This window comes from Protopterus annectens, chromosome 7.part0 (assembly GCF_019279795.1).
Source record: "Protopterus annectens isolate FY-2018-M chromosome 7.part0, PAN1.0, whole genome shotgun sequence".
NCBI classification, from domain to species: domain Eukaryota; kingdom Metazoa; phylum Chordata; order Ceratodontiformes; family Protopteridae; genus Protopterus; species Protopterus annectens.
This window is the reverse complement of record NC_056739.1, coordinates 852,676,666-852,695,940: the sequence shown is the minus strand read 5'-3', so window position 1 is coordinate 852,695,940 and position 19,275 is coordinate 852,676,666. Positions and strand designations below refer to the sequence as shown.

General features: G+C 41.8%; 1 protein-coding gene across 2 annotated transcripts in view; it reads left to right on the top strand.

The window, feature by feature from the left end:
• Positions 1 to 19,275, top strand: part of IARS1 (isoleucyl-tRNA synthetase 1) — a 1,809,950-nt gene that overhangs the window by 330,778 nt on the left and 1,459,897 nt on the right. The gene's annotated exons all lie outside the window — the stretch shown is intronic.

Genomic DNA, 19,275 nt, shown 5'->3' with positions numbered 1-19,275 from the left:
GTGTGTGTGTGTGTGTGTGTGTGTGTGTGTGTGTGTGTGTGTGTGTGTGTGTGTGTGTGTGTGTGTATGCATGCATGTAAGTAAAAATCTTCAGCCTACCCATTCCTCTCTGGAGAGTGAGATGGAAATTTAAAGCCAGCATAAGACAAGTGAAAGTTGTTGCATTGTAGGGGTCTCATGCAGGATTGTCCAAAGGGTTCTTTATGTGACCTTCATTTGGTGCTGGACTAATGAGAGAACGTAGGGAATTTGGAAAGTGGCAGGGTGGGCTGATGGTCAGAGACTTCATTTTTCCTCATTTGCACGGTGGCCTCTTCTTAATTGTAGGTTTAAGATTCCCGGTAGCTAGTTAGGTGAAAGTGTCATACTAGTTTTCCAACAAAGAGAGAGAGGAGTATGTGAGATGTTGCCCTGATGGCTCTATCTGCATATTTCTTTGGGTTTTCATAGTTGAGCCACATCCATACAGCTTATGTAGAATACATACTAAATGCCCTCTAGCACACCTATGTCTGAAATTTGGATGGGGAGGGATGGCTACCCGATGGACTCTTCTTTTAATTAAGACTTCTTAGCTAGGGTTAAGGAGATTCCTGGAGGTGTTCCTGCACTGGTTAGTCTCCTGCTGATAGACAGATTGTGGCTTGTGCACATGGTCGCTGAATGGGACTTTATCTTGCATTTTACTGCCCATACCTTTCATACGTGGCTGCACATGCCATGTGCTGCATCTGACATCATAGCCTTATTGACCAATTCTAAGTACTTTTACCGGTGGTTCTTGCACACTGAGTGAACTCAAGCCACTCTCTTCTAGATCTAGGTGTAGAGGGTGGGGTTCTCCCTTCGCTTCATATTCCTGGGAAAGGAGATTTTGACAATCCATATGTTTTTATTTCTGGGATTGACCAGGATAATGAGGTCTACCCTTCCTAAATTTCATCAGATGACGTGTCTAATTTCTCTAAATGTTTTGTTTCCAATACCATGACCGCAGTGGAGCCCATCCCTGAATCAGAGTATAAACGATTAGTCCAGATAAAATCACGTAAGGTAACAGATCTAGGAGTCTCTCCCTGTCCCACTCTTCTCGCTCTCATAACCTCCCTGTGGGAGGAATAAAGACACATTGTTGAAGTTTCTACTAGTTTATTCAGTTAAGCAGGTAGATGGACAAGTGTCTTTGTTTTAATGCATTATATTCAACAGGTCAGTTATTTAAAGGCTGTTACAGACCATGGTGGAAGGGTCCATGGGAGCTTCTTCTTCTTTCAGCTGCTCCCGTTAGGGGTCGCCACAGCATATCAACTGATTCCATTTCTTCCTGTCCTCTGCATCTTGCTCTGTCACACCAACCACCTGCATGTCCTCTCTCACCACATCCATAAACCTTATCTTAGGCCTTCCTCTTTTCCTGTTACCTGGCAGCTTCATCCTTAGCATCTTTTTCCCAGTATACTCTGCATCCCTCCTAAGCACATGTCCAAACCAGCGTAATCTTGCCTCTCTGGCTTTGTCTCCAAACCTTCCAACCTGGGCTGACCCTCTAATATACTTATTTCTAATCCTGTCCATCCTCGTCACACCCAGTGCAAATCTTAACATCTTCAGCTCTGCCACGTCAAGCTCTGACTCCTGCCTTTTTGTTAATGCCACTGTCTCCAACCCGTATAACATAGCTGGTCTCACTACCCTCTTGTAGACCTTCCCTTTCACTCTTACTGGTACTCGTCTGTCACAAATCACCCCTGACGCTCTTCTCCACCCACTCCATCCTGCCTGTACTCTCTTCTTCACCTCTCTTCCACATTAACCATTACTCTGAACTGTTGATCCCAAGTACTTAAACTCATTCACCTTCGCCACCTCTACTCCCTGCATCCTCACCATTCCTTTATCCTCCATCTCATTCACACACATATATTCTATCTTAGTCCTGCTGACCTTCATTCCTCATCTCTCTAGAGCATATCTCCCCCTCTCCAGGGTCTCCTCCACCTGTTTCCTGCTCTCGCTACAGATCACAATGTCATCTGCAAACATCATAGTCCACGGGGACTCCTGTCTGATCTCGTCTGTCAACCTGTCCATCACCATTGCAAATAAGAAAGGGCTCAGAGCTGATCCTTGATGTAATCCCACCTCCACCTTAAACGCATCTGTCACTCCCACCGCAAACCTCACAGCTGTCACACTACCCTTGTACATATCCTGTACCATTCTTACATACTTCTCTTGACACTCCCGACTTCCTCATACAGTACCACAACTCCTCTCTAGGCACCCTGTCATATGCTTTCTCTAAATCCACAAAGACACAATGGAACTCCTTCTGACCTTCTTTGTACTTCTCCATCAACACTCTCAGAGCAAACAATTGCATCTGTAGTGCTCTTTCCTGGCATGAAACCATACTGCTGATCACTAATCATCACCTCCCTTTTTAACCTAGCTTCCACTACTCTTTCCCATAACTTCATACTGTGACTGATCAGTTTAATCCCTCTGTAGTTACTACAGCTCTGCACATCACCCTTATTCTTAAAAATCGGTACCAAAACACTTTCTCCGTTCCTCAGGCATCCTCTCACTTTCCAAGATTTCATTAAACAATCTAGTTAAAAACTCCACTGCCATTTCACCTAAACACCTCCATGCTTCCACAGGTATGTCATCTGGACCAACAGCCTTTCCATTCTTCATCCTCTTCATAGCTATCCTTATGCTAATCCACTGCACTTCATGATTCACTATCCGCACATCATCCAACCTTCTCTCCCTCTCATTCTCTTCATTCATCAACCTCTCAAAGTACTCTTTCCATCTGCTCAACACACTCTCCTCGCTTGTGAGTACGTTTCCCTCATTATCCTTTATCACCCTTACCTGCTGCACATTTTTACTAGCTCGGTCCCTCTGTCTAGCCAATCGGTACAAGTCCTTTTCTCCCTCCTTAGTGTCCAACCTTTTATACAACTCTTCATACGCCTTATCCTTAGCCTTCGCCACCTCTCTGTTTGCCATGCACCTCATCTCCTTATACTCTTGTCTACTTTCTTCATCTCTTTGACAATCCCACTTCTTCTTCGCCAACCTCTTTCTCTGTATACTCACCTGTACTACTTCATTCCACCACCAGGTCTCCTTGTCCTCCTTCCTCTTTCCAGATGTCACACCAAGCACCTTTCTAGCCATCTCTCTTACTAGCTCTGCTGTAGTTACCCAGCTATTCTGTACCTCTTCACTGCCACCCAGTGCCTATCTTATCTCTTCCCTGAACATCACCTCACAATTACCCTTTTTCATTTTCCACCATTTGATCCTTGGTGCTGCCCTCACACTCATCCTCCTCTTCTTGATCACCAATATCATCCTACAAACCACCATCATATGCTGCCTAACTACACTTTCCCCTGCCACCACTTTTCAGTCTCCAATTTCCTTCAGACTGGCCGTTCTACATAAGATATAATCCACCTGTGTGCATCTTCCTCCACTCTTGTATGTAACCTATGCTCCTCTCTCTTGTTAAAATACGTATTCATCACAGCCATGTCCATTTTTTTTCACAAAATCCACTACCATCTGCATTCCTTTGCTTAGCACCATACCTACCCATCACTTCCTCATCCCCTCTGTTCCTTTCACCAACATGCCCATTGAAATCTGCTCCAATCACCAGTCTCTCACCCTTGGGCACAGTCATCACCACTTCATCCAACTCACTCCAAAATTTTTCTTTCTCATCCATCGCACACCCAACGTGTGGAGCATATGTACTAACAACATTCATCATTACACCATCAATTTCCAGCTTCATAAACATCACTCTGTCCGACACTATTTTCACCTCCAAAACACTCTTAGCATACTGTTCCTTCAGGATAATGCCTACGCCATTTCTCCTCCCATCCACACCTTGATAAAACAATTTGAAACCACCTCCGATACACCTAGCCTTGCTCCCCTTCCATCTGGTCTCTTGCACACACAATATACCAACCTTCCTTTGGTCCATCATATCAGCTAGCTCTCTCCTTATACCAGTCATGCTGCCAACATTCAAAGTTCCGACTCTCACTATCACAGTCCTAGCCTTTACCTGCCTTCGGGCATGCCTTCCCCCTCTTCTCCTTCGGCCAACAGTAGCCCAATTTCTGCCAGCACCCTGTTGGCCAACAGTACTTAACAAGCAAGACATGTAAACTCGCTATGAGCTACAACTGTAGAGCTATATTTAAGAAAACAGTTTCACCTGAGCTTTCTCAGGTCCGTCTAGTAGAGTGGTTTTCACTTTGATCATTGAACATGTCTGCTTTTACAAGGTTATCACCAGACTTTGTCGGTTTTGTAGCATATGTAAAATGGAGGCTGTCTGCATCAGTGGGTGTCATATTCTTTGGAGCCAGGTTTTGAAAGCTTTATTACAGACCTTTTTCCAGTCTATTGCATGTAATATGAGAGACTGTGCCCACGTTTACAGGGTTCATTATCTCCTGACATATAAAGTGAAAGGCCAGTATTCTTTTGTGTAACGCACAAGGTTTACAGTGCCTGCTTATAAGAGGCTGACGTGATTAATGTGACCAGTCCCAATTCTTCTTCCTCTTGATGAAGACTGACCTTTTTATATGCAGGGGAGGTAGTCATTTAAAGTTACACAAGGTGATTACTATTTTTGAATAGTACATGCATCCAGCAAAGTAGCGTACAGTGGAAACAATTCACAGTGCTCATTTTTTACACAGCTCATGAATATGCACAAGGAGGAGGAAAAAAGTAAAGTCTGAGACTTCAGAACCTTTTGTGTACGCTTTTTATGCCCATGGAATAAAAATCCAACAGGTGAGCTGCAGAGTATCCAAACACTTTTAATAAACATAAGGATCTCAGATCTTCTTTGAGTGTAGTCAAATTGTGCCCATGGTGTAAAGAATATAACAGTGTGGAGTGGTGCCATGCAACAGCAGTTTTCTTTCTGCAACAGTTTATATAAACTTTGTTAAATGCAGACCTAGTGGCTACAGTTCTATACCTGGTTGCCATGGGGTAGCTGCAGTGAGATGTGGAATGCTGTTAGTTCCAGAGTATAGTTTTATGGTACTCCAGTCTTGGGTCTTCACTGTCAAGCTTCTTCCTGAGTGTAGGAGTTATGAGTTCTGTTCATATTCTTCCTCTTTCCAGGTTCCAGGTGATAAGGTTAGCAAGAAAGGGGGCTAGATAGTTCTGTGCCTGGTTAGGTAAAGGCCTGGAAGCTGGGAGGGATCAGGTGGAAGGACAGGTAACCAATTGCCTGAGAGAGGGGTTGGTGCCATGGTGCCAGGAGTGGGTTAAATTATACAAGAGGCTGATGTAATCAGCATGGGAGTGGGCTGTCAGTCAAACTGGGAGGCTAGAGTTTGGCCACCTTTTCTCACTCTTGGCACTAAAATGGAAGCCCAAGTCCAAATCAGTAGTGAAAACAAAGCATTTCAAATAACTGAAAGTTGCTGTTTAAGTTTATGCCCATCGTGAGGTAAAACACTTTAAAACCCATGCCAGTTACTTTTTAGATTTGTACACATCTAGAGATCACAAAAAAATAAACAAAGTGGCTTGTTTTCCATGTCACTAGTTCACTGGATAAACCCATGCTAATATAGATAGTGAGTTACAAATCTAGTTACTTAATTGACTTTTTCATATTAAGAGCAGTAGTTGGGGCTAATAAACAGTTCATGTCCAAATCCTGGGTTAGGTGTGTTAGGTGTATGATTTATGGTTTTATAAGCAGACTATACAAGCCTGGCCAGTGTGGCTCTGGGAAGATAGGAGGAGGAGGCAGTGTTAAAAAAAAAAAAAAAAAAAAAAAAAAACCCTATTTTGCATTGATAAAATGCTGTCTCTGTTTTATTGATGACATATTGGAGCTAAACACGGCTACAAGATTTGCCGGAGTTCAGTCACTTGTACCAAAAATTGAATGCATGTGTTTCTCCTGTCTTAATAGCGATTTAGAAACTATGTGCTTAATGCACCTTGCCCAGTCTGAAATGGAAGAAATCTCTGCATCCAACATCCTACTCATTCTGAAAAAGAAATTCAGATGGCCTAGGCTTGAGCCATTTTATGTCCAGTCAGACTGACATACCCATTGAGGCTTTACAAGAGCTCGAGGTACTTTCAGTCATTTCTCAGGCTCCTGCTACCCCAACCTCACCAGGGGCAGAAATGGCATCTGACTGTGACACGTCCGATACACTCAACCAAACCAATACTATGGAGAATGGGAGGTCCATGAAGATGTGCTTTATCTTTAATAGAAGTACACCGAGGGTCATATCACCACATTTCATTAAACCATCTCCACTAAGAATATGAAAAGGCAAACTAAAAACATTTCTCCTTGTCAGATGTCCCAGGAAAAAGAATAGATGGGATTTTTTCAAGGTCTATTTTTGGCCATTTTCGCTATCAAACCTCCTTTTCTGTCCATTGCAATTTCATCTTCTGTCTCTCAGATGAGGCAGGTAAGTCCTTTTCTAAGGAGAATGAAGCCATTTCTGATTTGGATGAACATAGGTGGTGTATTTACCTCACTCATTCCCCAGGCCAGATTGCTTCTGATGATGAGGATACCTTGTCCCTAGACTTGCGTTTGGAGAAATGATGCAACATTTTGAGTGGGACTTCAGAAGGTATGTGATGTGCTGAACAGAGATTGCATTTTACTGGAGGTTGGTACCCCTATGCCTGCACCAGTTGTCCCAGTTTTAGATGCTTTTCTGGATGCATTTGCATCAACTTCTACTTAGCCTGATTCTCAACTTCTAGCCACTAAAACACCTGAAAGGTTTTATAAAGTACCTGAAGATCCTTGTATAAAATTCCTTTGGTAGAACCCTCTGCCTTATTTCCACAGAAGAGACTTCCAAACGGTTACCTGCTGCTAATGCTCTACCTTCAGACAGGCATAATAGGGCCATAGATGGATATGGAAAGAAGTCTTACTTCTTCATTCTGGCTTTAAGAGCTGCAGCCAAGCCATTTAGATAAAACACCAAGACTGGTGCTAAACTGTCCAGTGTCAAGGCACCAAGGGACAGACGCAGTTCCGAAACCCTCAGAGTTGACTCCAGCCCTGGGCCATGGCCTCTGACCTCTACACTCCAGGATGCATTTGGCTCAGGTTAAGTCAGTCAAATGCAGCAGGACCATCAACAGCACCAAGGAAGACCACACAGTAGGCACCAGTGAAAGAACCCTGCATTCACCAGTGAAAGAACCCTGCAGGCAAGAGTTAGATCCAAGACCACCAGATCTGAGATTTGGACCAGGAAAGTAGAAGGCTTCTGTGTGGACGGGCTACCTCTCTCCACAATTGGGACAGAGAAGGAGGGAGGGATACCCAGTTCAGTCAGTGCCTACAGAAAAGTCTGCATCATTTTGTCCAAATCCACTTCCCTGAAATTTCTAGAGGATCTACCAGTTGTTGACAGCAGCTTACAGGATCCACATATTGCCTGTCTGTATCTTGAAAACTAAAGGTGGGAGACCAGACCCGAGGTAGAGACCCAGGCGTGAAAACCTCTGTTTTGGAATAACAGCAGGTACCGGAACATTTCCAGTATTGTAACTGTGCTAGGACTAGGGGCTGCCAATAATGAGGACTTGTGAGGTTCCAATGCCAAATCCAAACGTGGAGGTGAAGAAACAGAGGACTTGGGGGGGATCTGTGTCATCTCATCCAAAACTTCACTATTAGGTCTTTTCTTGACTTTCTTATCCTTGTCTACCTTGAATTTCTCAGCAGGTTTCTTTGCAGGTAACTATTCAAAAACAGAACGGCTAGAAACTGTAGAGAGAGCGGGGAAGAAGCCCTTGATCGACTAGGTATCTGCTAGGGCCCTAGAGCCAAAAGATGCCCAGGCCTAATAATCCTGGTCCCTGTGACCAGTCCACAAATAGCACATATATTAGTCCTATGAATCCTGTGGATGCAACTTGTGTTTTGTGCACATGGCAGGTCAGACCTGGAATTTTTTAACCACTTTTTCTTTTAGTCAGGCATCTTCAATTGTACTGTTCAAGGCGCACCTGGGGAGGTGGTTTAGGAACGCTGTATATAACTCATGTCATTTGGATGGTAAATTCCTTGGTGGTACAACACTGCATGCACTAAACAGTTAGAAGGCTTAAGGTGCTTTAAGCTCTACATAGGAAAACCTTCCCATGATTGTCAGTAAGGATATCTGAGTACTGCATGTGGTACAAAAGAGCAATCCTGGTGTGTCTTAGTGTGGCACATGACGTAATAGCTTCCTCCTGGATAACATTATATGTGTACGACTGTGCTCAGGAGCATCGGAGGCAGAGATGCCACACTTGAATGGAAGGAAGGATAAATCCAAAGGCAGTCACCCTACCTTTTTGGCAAATGGCAAAGAGGTTACGGCTGTGAACTGTAGCTGCTGTGGTGTGGGGTTGGATTCCTTCATCCCTCATTTGCCTCCTGTGAGATCCTGAGCAAATCACTCCACCAGACATTGCTCCCGGGTCTCCCCTAAAAAGGGACTGTATGTCTGATGGACCTATATGGTCAACAAATAGGATTAATTGTTTTTATCATCATTGTTATTGTAATTACAGAACTAACTGACTCCTCTAACAATGTAAAAATTGAGCAACATAAAACGTGTAGGAGAGCTGACAAAATATTTGTCATTGTGCAGTAGACACTTTCACCAAACATTTTCATACTTTTGTTTGGACTTCTACAGATACAAAAACCAGGGCTTGTTATTTTACAAATTACAGTCTTTAAGGTAGTCTTGGTTGTTACGAATGGGGAGAATCCACTTTGGATTATTGCATTTTTCTTTGTTAGTCAGCCTATGTTTTAAAAGCTTAAATTTTCAAGGACAGAAGACATGAAAATTATAGGCTGAACCTTTAAACAAATTTTGTCTGTATGCATATAGCTCTAAAACCAATCAAAAGAAAGTTCCCAAACAGCAATAAAATTAGAGCTACGTCTGAATATCTCATATGGGGATGTCAGTGTTGCTGAGGAACAAGTGCTAAGTCACACCAGCTCCATGTCCTGGCAGGTGGGTTCAGTGTGGAAGTTACCAGTGAGCTGAAACATTCACCTGTCAAGGGGAAACTGATTTCATATGATCATAAAGCATGTGTCTAACATTACTGTAGTTTCTTTCTAAAATTATTCATCCTTGACGGCAGCTGTTTGAAATCCTTGGGCTGGTTGATCGCTATACAACCCTCAAATAGGATGAGAATGAGTATTACTGAAGTGGGAAGAAAATGGTGACCTGAGGTGCCAAAGTGATGCTGTGGGGGTTTGTGTACTACACAAAATGCCTTAAAGTTTATATGCTTACTACACAAAGTATTAAACGTATATTCATTCTCAATTATGTAAAACGTGTTCCATCTCACTTAAGAAACCTGCTGTGTCAGCCAGTTATAGTTTAACACATGGCTGTAACAGAAATGCAAATGCTCAGCATATCTGCTGCTCTTACAGATAGTAAGTGGTGGATGATTACGGATATTTCCCTTCCTAAAGCCTTTCTTAGCACAAGTTCTTCCATTGTGTAGGAAATCTCATACTAGTGGGTAAGACCATCTCCTGGTAGGGCACATAGTGATGTCAAATACCAGGTAAAGGAGGGTGCTTGTCCCGACCAGTCCCCTGCAGACTCCCCACTGAAAGACAGTAACTACATCAGTAAGAAACGAAGCAAGAATATGTAACATTAATATTGCCAGACATACCAAGGCATCCATCTGCAAAGTGGATCGAAGGGCTGCCCAGACTCCTGGAATCAAGTCCAGCAGTAATGCTTGCTAAACGAGGGAAGTTGCAGTCAAGTGGATGAAGCATTCATGTCCATAATGGATGCATTCCTGAGAGAGAGAAAACCTTCATACCCATGGAGTATCATGGAGATGTCATTCCCCATAACAGAAAAGGGGAAGCATGCCATGCCACCAGATGCTAAAAAAACAATGCAGTCTGTGATGCAGGGAAATATTGCCAGCCCAGCTGTCTGGAACTTTAAATAATTCTGTCATTTGTGAATATTGATGTGGTTTACACAGAAATGTATATCATGTACTGTCCTAAAATGTAACCACAGCATCCCCTGCTGACTTGGAACAGAAATGCATGTAAACTAAATACCTGTGCAAATGTATGTTTTAACAGTAGAAACTAGAACATAAGGTTTACTTACAAAACGTCAAGAAAACCAGTTGAAATTAGACTGCTTTACGATTGTGCCATAAAAGTTCTCTCTCGGTTTGTGTAGCAGACACAAAAACTTCTAGCTCCAGACATTGTATCGTCTTGAAAAATAAATAATTACTAGGTTTGAGATGTGGAGATGTTTTATTGCTTTATGACTTCCTAGCAGCTGCAAAGATCTGAGAGGTGTGTATTTCTCTCGCACACATGTTAAATTCTGTTAGTTTCCGTTTAGTCTGGGAACTGAAGTCAGGTGACAGAGTGATGTCATCCAGGTTTGGCCAGCAGTAATGTTTGATATTAATTTGGGAACTCTGAGAGAGTCTGTGCATTTTGTATTTTGTCTTGGACCTAGCAAGAACATCCACTTATCACCATCTTCTGCACTTGACTTGCTGTAAGTTTTTAGGGCATAGTAACTCTTTTTAGATATAGTTAGGAGTATAGTAAAGATTAGTTTAGATGATTTCTGTATTTATTTGAGACTGTCCTGCAGTGTTGTTTTAAATATTTTTTGTGATTTTGAACTCTGAAGTAACTGTGTTTGTCTATTGAATATTGTTTTGTTCTTTTATTTATTATTAAATATATTTATCTTTGTGGTTGATATTTGCGAGACCTATTTAAGCTCTTAGCGTACTTGCATATGTATTTGGTGACACTGTACAGGCCACTCCTAAATAGCCTTGCAAGTCTTGGTCAGACTACCATTTGGATTAATAGTAACATTCAGTGGCAGCTAGTGACTTCAAATTACAGAGGGGCTGCAGGAGACCGCTGAATGGGTGGGCCAATAGGAAGGGGTGTGGCCAACTAGAAAGGGGTGGAGTTATGCTGAAAACCACATCAACTGGAACTTTAATTAAATACGCTGCCCTGGGTGCCAAACTGTCATTACGAGAGTCCAATCAAGACAAAATGAAGTGTAGAAGAAAAAATATTTCAATGCATTGGTTACATGACAGCTTACTTAATATCTAGATGGAAACAAAAAGGTTGAGGCATGAAAAAAATTACTTTTTAAATACATTACTGGAATATCAGTCAAAATCAATTATAAAAAAACAAGCTTCTGCTTGCACTGCAGTTCTAATTATAATTTATATTCGGCTTTATAAAAGTACCAAGTGACATGCTGAAAGTAGCAATCTCTGTGAAACCCCAACTTGTAAAAATGTTTCTTATCCAAAAAAAGACCTGTTGCCTGGCAACTATCTACTTTTTTCATGGGGAAAATATTATCAAAGTAAAAAATGAACAAACAAGATAAATTGCTTAAAGGATTACTGCACAGGTTATGAACCACACATGATAGATTGGCATTCTGTTTAGTTTACGGGTAAAGCCTGCAAAGATGACTGCAGATCTCTAACAAATGTAATGAGCTTCTGAAAATACTGTAATCCTATCCTTTATTACAAATACATATGCATTTCAATACCTAAGGCTTGTACATTATCTAGCTATGTAAATATCTCCATGACAACAACAAAAAGACTTGTTGGTGTGTTGGTAATTATTTAACAGTATGCTTATTAAAGGTTACTTGCATCTTACAATCTCAGACAAGCTTGCCTGATGGTCATTAAAGCATTGCTACTTAAACACAGAGCAACAGGGCACTGTGACAGCATGCATGCAACAGGGCACTGTGACAGCATGCATTTTCTGAATAAGAAGCATAAATCAACAGTATAAAAATATGACAGAAAACCAGAACATTCTGCAAAGTCAAGGACAGATGAAAAGCCACTATCGTACTTGTGTCTACCTTGGATGGGGGAATACCCTGCATAACTGCTCCTTGCTTTGCTTGGACCCATCTAGTCACTACATGGGGGAGTGGGGTGCAACAAGTATGTCACAATTTGAAATGTCTTTGGCTGACGGAGATGGCTCTGACACTCGTACCTCTCAACCTCATAGCAAGAAATCTGGACAAAGCCATACACAGAAGTGGGACAGAGGACCATTTTTAAATATCGCTCTTATAAACTTAGATAATAAAATAGTAGTAGGTCTTTAATTAATATGAATTTTCTGAAGGGTATAAAATCTGAAACTCAAAAGTTTTGTCATTATTTTCTAACGTCAATCTCTAATGATTTGCCACTAATTTGCCAGAAAACCACAACTTTATGAAAAACAGACCAAACGTGATACAAAAATATAAAATTGCCACATAATACAGCTGGGAACCTGTCAAAGAAGGGGCACTTTTTAAATATTAGTACTGTTAACTTGAGCAGCTGACAAAAATAAGAGAATCTACATGCATTTCTGACAAAAGTAATCTATAACTCTGATCATTACAGTTATTTATAATTGTAAACCCTCCACGTTTTCTTCCAAAATTGTCATTTTGTGGAATGATTATTAGGGGGAGAGCAACATTTTGAACCGAAATTGGAGACAGTTGAGAGGTTTAAATATTCCTAATTATATAATCAATTTATTTGCATGTACCTCTCAACCTCTTAATGCATGAAATCTGGACAAGGCCAAATATATTGGGGGAACATACAGACAGTCTAAAAATTGCTCTTGTATAAACTTAAGACAGTTGATAGAATAACAATAGCATGCATTTTTCTGAAGGTTATGACGTCTGAAACTCAATGTCTGACATTATTTAGTGACTTCATTCCTAAATGATTTGCCAGAAAACCACAAATTGTATGAGGAACCAAAAATAAAAAGCAAAAATCTATTCATTCTGCAAAAATCTGGACAGTTGAGAGGTATAGTTTAGTTGGGGCTGTCTTTGAGTTTGCTGCCCTTTCCCCCCACCAAATCATGGTCGAATGGAGCCTCCCCCCTGCAGCCATTCCAATGTCCCACTCCTTGGTTATTTCACCTCATTTACCATAAACACTGTAATGTGCATACTGCTTTACTTCTGCGATGATTTGGATTTCATTTGAAAGTTTTATTTTGCATTTTACAGTGCAAACACTATTGAACATCTGGTAAACAAAGCAATGCAGTGAAAATAGACTTAGCATTAAAACTTCTCTACCCTTGAAACTCACATTAATTGAAACAGCATTGAAACCCACATTCAAAGAAAATACATTTTGCCAGTGGCAGATGACTATTAACTTTGGGCTATTTTCAAATCATAGGTGCCTTGCACACGAAACGTACATGTGCTCTTTGATAGACTTTCCTGATTGTATTAAATTGTATTCCTTGTACAGTGCAGTACAGTTGTTTAGAAGGCATTTTAAATTTATTAATCGGAAGTTGTTAATCATCTTCCTGTTCATTACTGATGGGTTCGGTTCCGAGCCCGCCTTATACCAAGCTTGCGTATACCAAAAACTCTCTAGCTAAGCTGCTACCCACAAAGCCCTTCTCCCAGTTACCTCAGATCTTGTTTGCCATATAGCAGCGTTTCACCGAGTTCTCCAGCTAAGTATTGTGCTTTTTCAAAGTTTATAGCATTTTGTGAGTTTTTCCTGTCAAACTCCTTTTTTCCTTGATATCTTACTCTGCTATACCCACGGGTATCCCCTTTTCTTACCATTGTTTGTAAACGCCCTTTTTACCCTTGTGGTATTCTCAATACCATTGTTAGTATTTCCCCTCTTGCTCTCTGTTTTCTTTCCTCTCTGGATAGTCGTGTTTCTTTCCTCTCTGGATAGTCGTGTTTCTTTTGGTATGTCTGAAAAGAAAGGGACTACGGAGTTTAAGCATTGCTCCTCTTGCAGTGGTAAACTCCCTAATAGCGATCTGCATGAGGAATGTGTATATTGTTTGGGGGTTCCACACTTAATCTGTGAAACCTCCCTGTGACATTTGTGCCAGTTTCAGTCACTAATTCTTAAAGGCATGCTTCCTTCTTCCTTTTCTGAGGCTATTTCTGCATCGGAGGTCTCCAACCCCTCCATCTATGGACAAAAAACTTCCTTGTTCTCACCCCTCTTCACCGGCTGGTGATAGGGGGCAATCCTCATAGGTAGGTACTAGGCTATCGGCCCTAGGGCCCATACAAGCCTAGCCAAAAAATGTACCCTAGTTTTCGCCACCCAAGAAAATTATTTTCCTGTGCCTCTGTCGAGCAGAGCCACAGAAGTGATCCCCGGGGTGAATTTCCCATTTCCCATCCAATCATCAAGATTTTTCTTGAGTGCTAATGAGGAGCTCTGTTTGACATAGATAGGTAGTCTGTTCCAGAGTATGGAAAATCTCTGGGACAGGAATCTATCCCTCCAGCATGTTCTGTTTATTGTGGTGAAAAGGTTAAGGTCCCTAGAGCGTGTAGCTCTGAGGGATTGGGATTTCTTTAAGTGGAGCATATCCAACAGCTCTGGGTTTGACATAGCTTTGTATGTTAGGCAGAGATCGCCCCTGAGTAGGCGATATGCGATGGAGTAAAGCTGTAGTTTTTTGAGACGGTCTGCATAGGGCATCTGTTTGAGGCCAGTAATCCTCTTTGTGAGGTATTTCTGTGGTCTTTCCAGTTGTTGTAGATGTCTTGTGAGGTACTTGATGAGTAGAGGGGAACAATGACCTCTTTTTTTCTGGATGAGAATCCTTTTGTGATGAGATGTGCCACGTAGAAGGATTTCCTGACCACTGTGGTGATGTGATTATCAAAGGGTATAAGCATAAGGCCCATAAGACTTCCACAGAGCATAAGATTGCCTCTTCGGTTCCAGTGGTTCTTACAGATATTGCCATGACTGCCTCGTTGGCGCCGCTTTTGGCACTGACGATTATGGTTCCTACTGTGGTTTTGGCTCCGGCCATTTTGCCTGCCATTACCTCGGCATCGATGTCCCCCATATCTGTTCCGAGTTCGATTCTGACAACCTCTTCGGAGCTGTTATGGATTTCCACTCCAGCTGTTACTTCGACTCCGAGCCCATTCTCAGCACCAATAATCCCCCTTTTGCCTGTTTCAAAACTGGAATCATCTGTGCCGACTTTTACTACACCATGGGCCCAGTATTCCCCGTCTATGGATCCATTTGCCGGACAAGCCTTTAGCCCCTTTTTGGACCGGCCTGTCTCCCCTCAGGGGCATTGGGTTAAGGTCCACCAGGAGCCTGTCTGAGTTGGATGTGGTACGCCTCTTTGATCAGCTGCAAAAATTTTCAGCCGTTGGGGCCAGCTGTCCTGCGATCTTTTTGCTTCCCCCTCAAACAAATGCAGCAGCTACTTTGCTCTCTTTCCCCCTCACGGGGAGTTACCGAGAGACGCTTTGACTCACGATTGGCCTGTGGGTCTCCTCTATGCTTACTCTCTGATACCCCTTTTTCTAAGGAAAGCTGTTCGGTTGAGATGCAAAGTAATCCTCATTGCCCCTTTCTGGCCTCGTCAGGTGTGGTTTCCTTTCCTCTGACCTCATCTGTTACAACCTCCTTGGATCCTGGACACTCGTCAGGACCTAATATCTCACCCACAAGGGCTGACTCCCCCAGTCTATCCACTCTCAAGCTGACAGCTTGGCTTCTCCCCTTCTGTTAGATGCCAGGCAGCAAACCCTTTCCTCATCTGTCCGAGATATTATTCTGGCCTCCCATAAACCATTCACCAGAAAACTTTACAGACACAAATGGAAAAGATTCGCTAGCTGGTCACATAATCGGATGCTAGAACCCTTTTCAACTCCTACAGCGGCTATTCATTATCTTTCTGAGTTGTTTGACCATGGAGCATCGGCTTCCACCATTCAAGTCCATTTAGCAGGTATTTCCAGTTTCTATAATGGTTCAGATGGAGTCCCTCTTATTTCAACCCGACTTCACAAGACTTTTCTCTAGTGAATTTTCCATAGCAGACCTTCTATCAGGCAGCCTGTGGAGGCATGGAATCTCTCCCCGGTTCTTCAGTCTCTCTCTCTACCCCCCCTTTGAGCCCGCTGCTACATGTTTTCTAAAATTCCTGTCATGGATATCTTTGTTTTTGGTGGCGGTCACATCAGCCAGACACATGTCTGAGTTACAAACGTTATGCATCAAGAGCCTGTACCTGATGTTCCATAAGGACAGAGTATCACTCTGGACTAATCCATCCTTTCTTCCCAGGTGGTTTCCGACTTCTCTATTAACCAGTCCGTTGAGCTCCCTGTATTTTTTCCAAACTATTCAAACAAGGGAGAATACTGCCTGCATTCATTGGACGTTCATAGACAACTACATTTGTACCTGGACAGAACTAAGTCCTTTCGCAAGTCTGACCAACTTTTCATTTCATTTTCTGGCCCTAGAATGGGGTGTGCTGTATCTAAAGTTACTTTATCAAAATGGCTTAGAGATTGCATTACCTTCTCATATTCTCTTACGAATGAATCTAAGCCTGCTCAAATTAAGGCTCACTCAACTAGGGCTATCGCAGCTTCTGTTGCCTTCCACTCCAGGGCTTCCATGGATGACATCTGTGCAGCAGCCATTTGGGCTAAACCCCATACCTTCAAGCATTATAAATTGGATCTGGACTCCAGGGGAAGAGTGGCCTTTGGCTCAATGGTTCTCAGGAATGTTCTTCTATAAGGGCCACCCAGGTTCTCAAAGTAGCTTGGGATTTTGTCCCATCAGTGATGAATAGGAAGAAGATTAACAACTTCAGATAAAGAAGTTCTGTCTTACCATAACGTTCCATCTGAGTTGTTGATCATCTTCCAGTCATCACACCCTCCCACCGTCCCCACCAAAGGCTCCTGGCAGATCTTCTGGGTCCTTGTGGTGTTTCAGGGTTTCTGCTCAGAGATGGCCTCTGTCTTTCTGTTTCTTCTAAATGTTGCATGCAAACTCGATCTGAGAACTGAGAGAAGGGCGTTGTGGGTAGCAGCTTAGCTCAAGAGTTTTTGGTGTATGCAAGCTTGATATAAGGCCGACTCTGTTCCGAGGGCTTGGAACCGAACCCATCAGTGATGACTGGAAGAAAACTCAGATGGAACGTTATGGTAAGACATAACTTCTTTTTTTGAACATTTTTCCAGTAAACAATGAAACAAATGCATGCACCAGTAATGACAAAACTGCCCAATTCAGAACATTTCCATCATAAAAGTCTACTCAAATTCTACAGTCCACCAGTATCAGTAAATATGCACAATCTCTGAAGAAGTAAAAGGCATCTAAATAATTCCACGTTAAAGAGATCTGTAACTAATGAAGAGATTGCTGCTAGCAAACAACTTTATATTTCATTGTTTCATCTACAAATAAAGTGCCTGCTGCCCTTGAGGAATAAATTGCCTATATTACATTTAAATAAATGATAAGCTAGTAATAATGCAATAGGGAATGGAAGGCAAACTGATAAACAGGTTCATAGTTACTAGGTATCTTCGCCAAAAGGGATTGCATCATCCAACCCCTTTACAACACAGTACAGTATCAGCAATGCATCTCCATACTGTAGGAGTAGAACCCACAGCCTTCTGCATCAAAACCAAGTACACTACTGGTTGTGCTATTAACAATGCAAGCAGACTCAGCATAAGCAACACTAAACTTCTGTTCCCCAGCAGGTCTCCGCTCCTTGTAAAATCTATTCGACACTCAGCTGTATCTCTGAACTTTGCAGCACAAGAAATCTGGAAAAAGCCTAAATTTATTGTGGGAAGACAAAAGCCCAAAAACTAGGGACACATTTTAAACATTGCTTGTATAATGTTGCAAGGTTGCTAGAATAAAATGCTGTGATACCACCTTACATTTCACTGCCAAACTTGAACCCAGGACCCTGTGCAAAACAGTTCGCGCAACATACCAATATGCCAAATCAGCTGTATTTTGAAAGAGAGGAAGACTGAAACTTAAATGGCTACCATTTAGTGAATTCAGTTCTCACCATAGCTGTCAACCTTGGCACAAAACACCTGGACAAAGCCAATAATGGGGGCATACAGTCCCAAAAATAGGGACAAGTTTCAAGTATCCATCTTATAAACTTAGAAAATTGCTAGAATAAAAGGTTTTGTGTTACCATGTACTTTCTGAAGAATATAAAGTCTGAAATTCAAATGCCTGTCATTTTTTATTTGTTTAACATTTGTTAACCAGGAAAGTCTGAATTTTCACCAGAGGCCCAGGGAGAAACAGTCCAGACACATGTCTTGGTAAGATGGGGCACCAAAGCACACCCACACAAACACAGGGAGGACAAGCAGACTCCACACAGAAGGCACCTCAGCCAAGAATCAAACCAGAAAACTTGTAGCTGTCAGGCAACAGTGCTACCACTGCACCATCAACTATGTAAGACAACAAAAATACCGAAACCACAGATTTTATGAGGAACAGAACACAACAATGTTTTGTATGAGACTATTAGATCTATCTCAGCATTTCTTCTATTTATGCAACTTTTGATTCCATCTTTTGAGAGTCTGTCTTACATGTGCTTAATTGTGTTTCTGTATAAAGATTTCTGATGTCTCCCATGCCCACTCAATGCAGTGAGGAAATGTTGTTGTAATGTTATGTTCTTAGTTATACTGGCTATTTTTATATACTTGAAGGTTAATTAAATCTACGAAATATTAGTGGCTTAATTCTGGGTTTGAATCTTGATTCGTTTTTCATAAGCTCAAGACTGCCCGACTGGACATACCTCTGAAAAATCAACTAGTATTTTTAATTGAACAAGTGAGGCATCATTGAAGAGAAACTACACACAGAAACACACACACACACACACACACACACACACACACACACACACACACACACACAATCTCTGAACACATTTAGGTATGTTCATTATTTGACAAGAAGCATTTGGTAGTCTCCTGTGTCTTCTTAAATGCATGTCTTTTTTTTTTTAGTAGTTTGTCCTCTCTTGACTACTGTATCAAGGGATGACTGCAGTCAATTCAGTATATTGGAGATACTGATATATTGCATCATTTTTATTACATTTTAAAAACACTAAAAATATGTTTATTTTAATTTTTTGAAAAAGTATTTTCAGTCATATGTACTCTTAATAATCAAACAGTCTCATTTAGTTTTATCTACACACACACACACACACACACACACACACACACACACACACACACACACGCG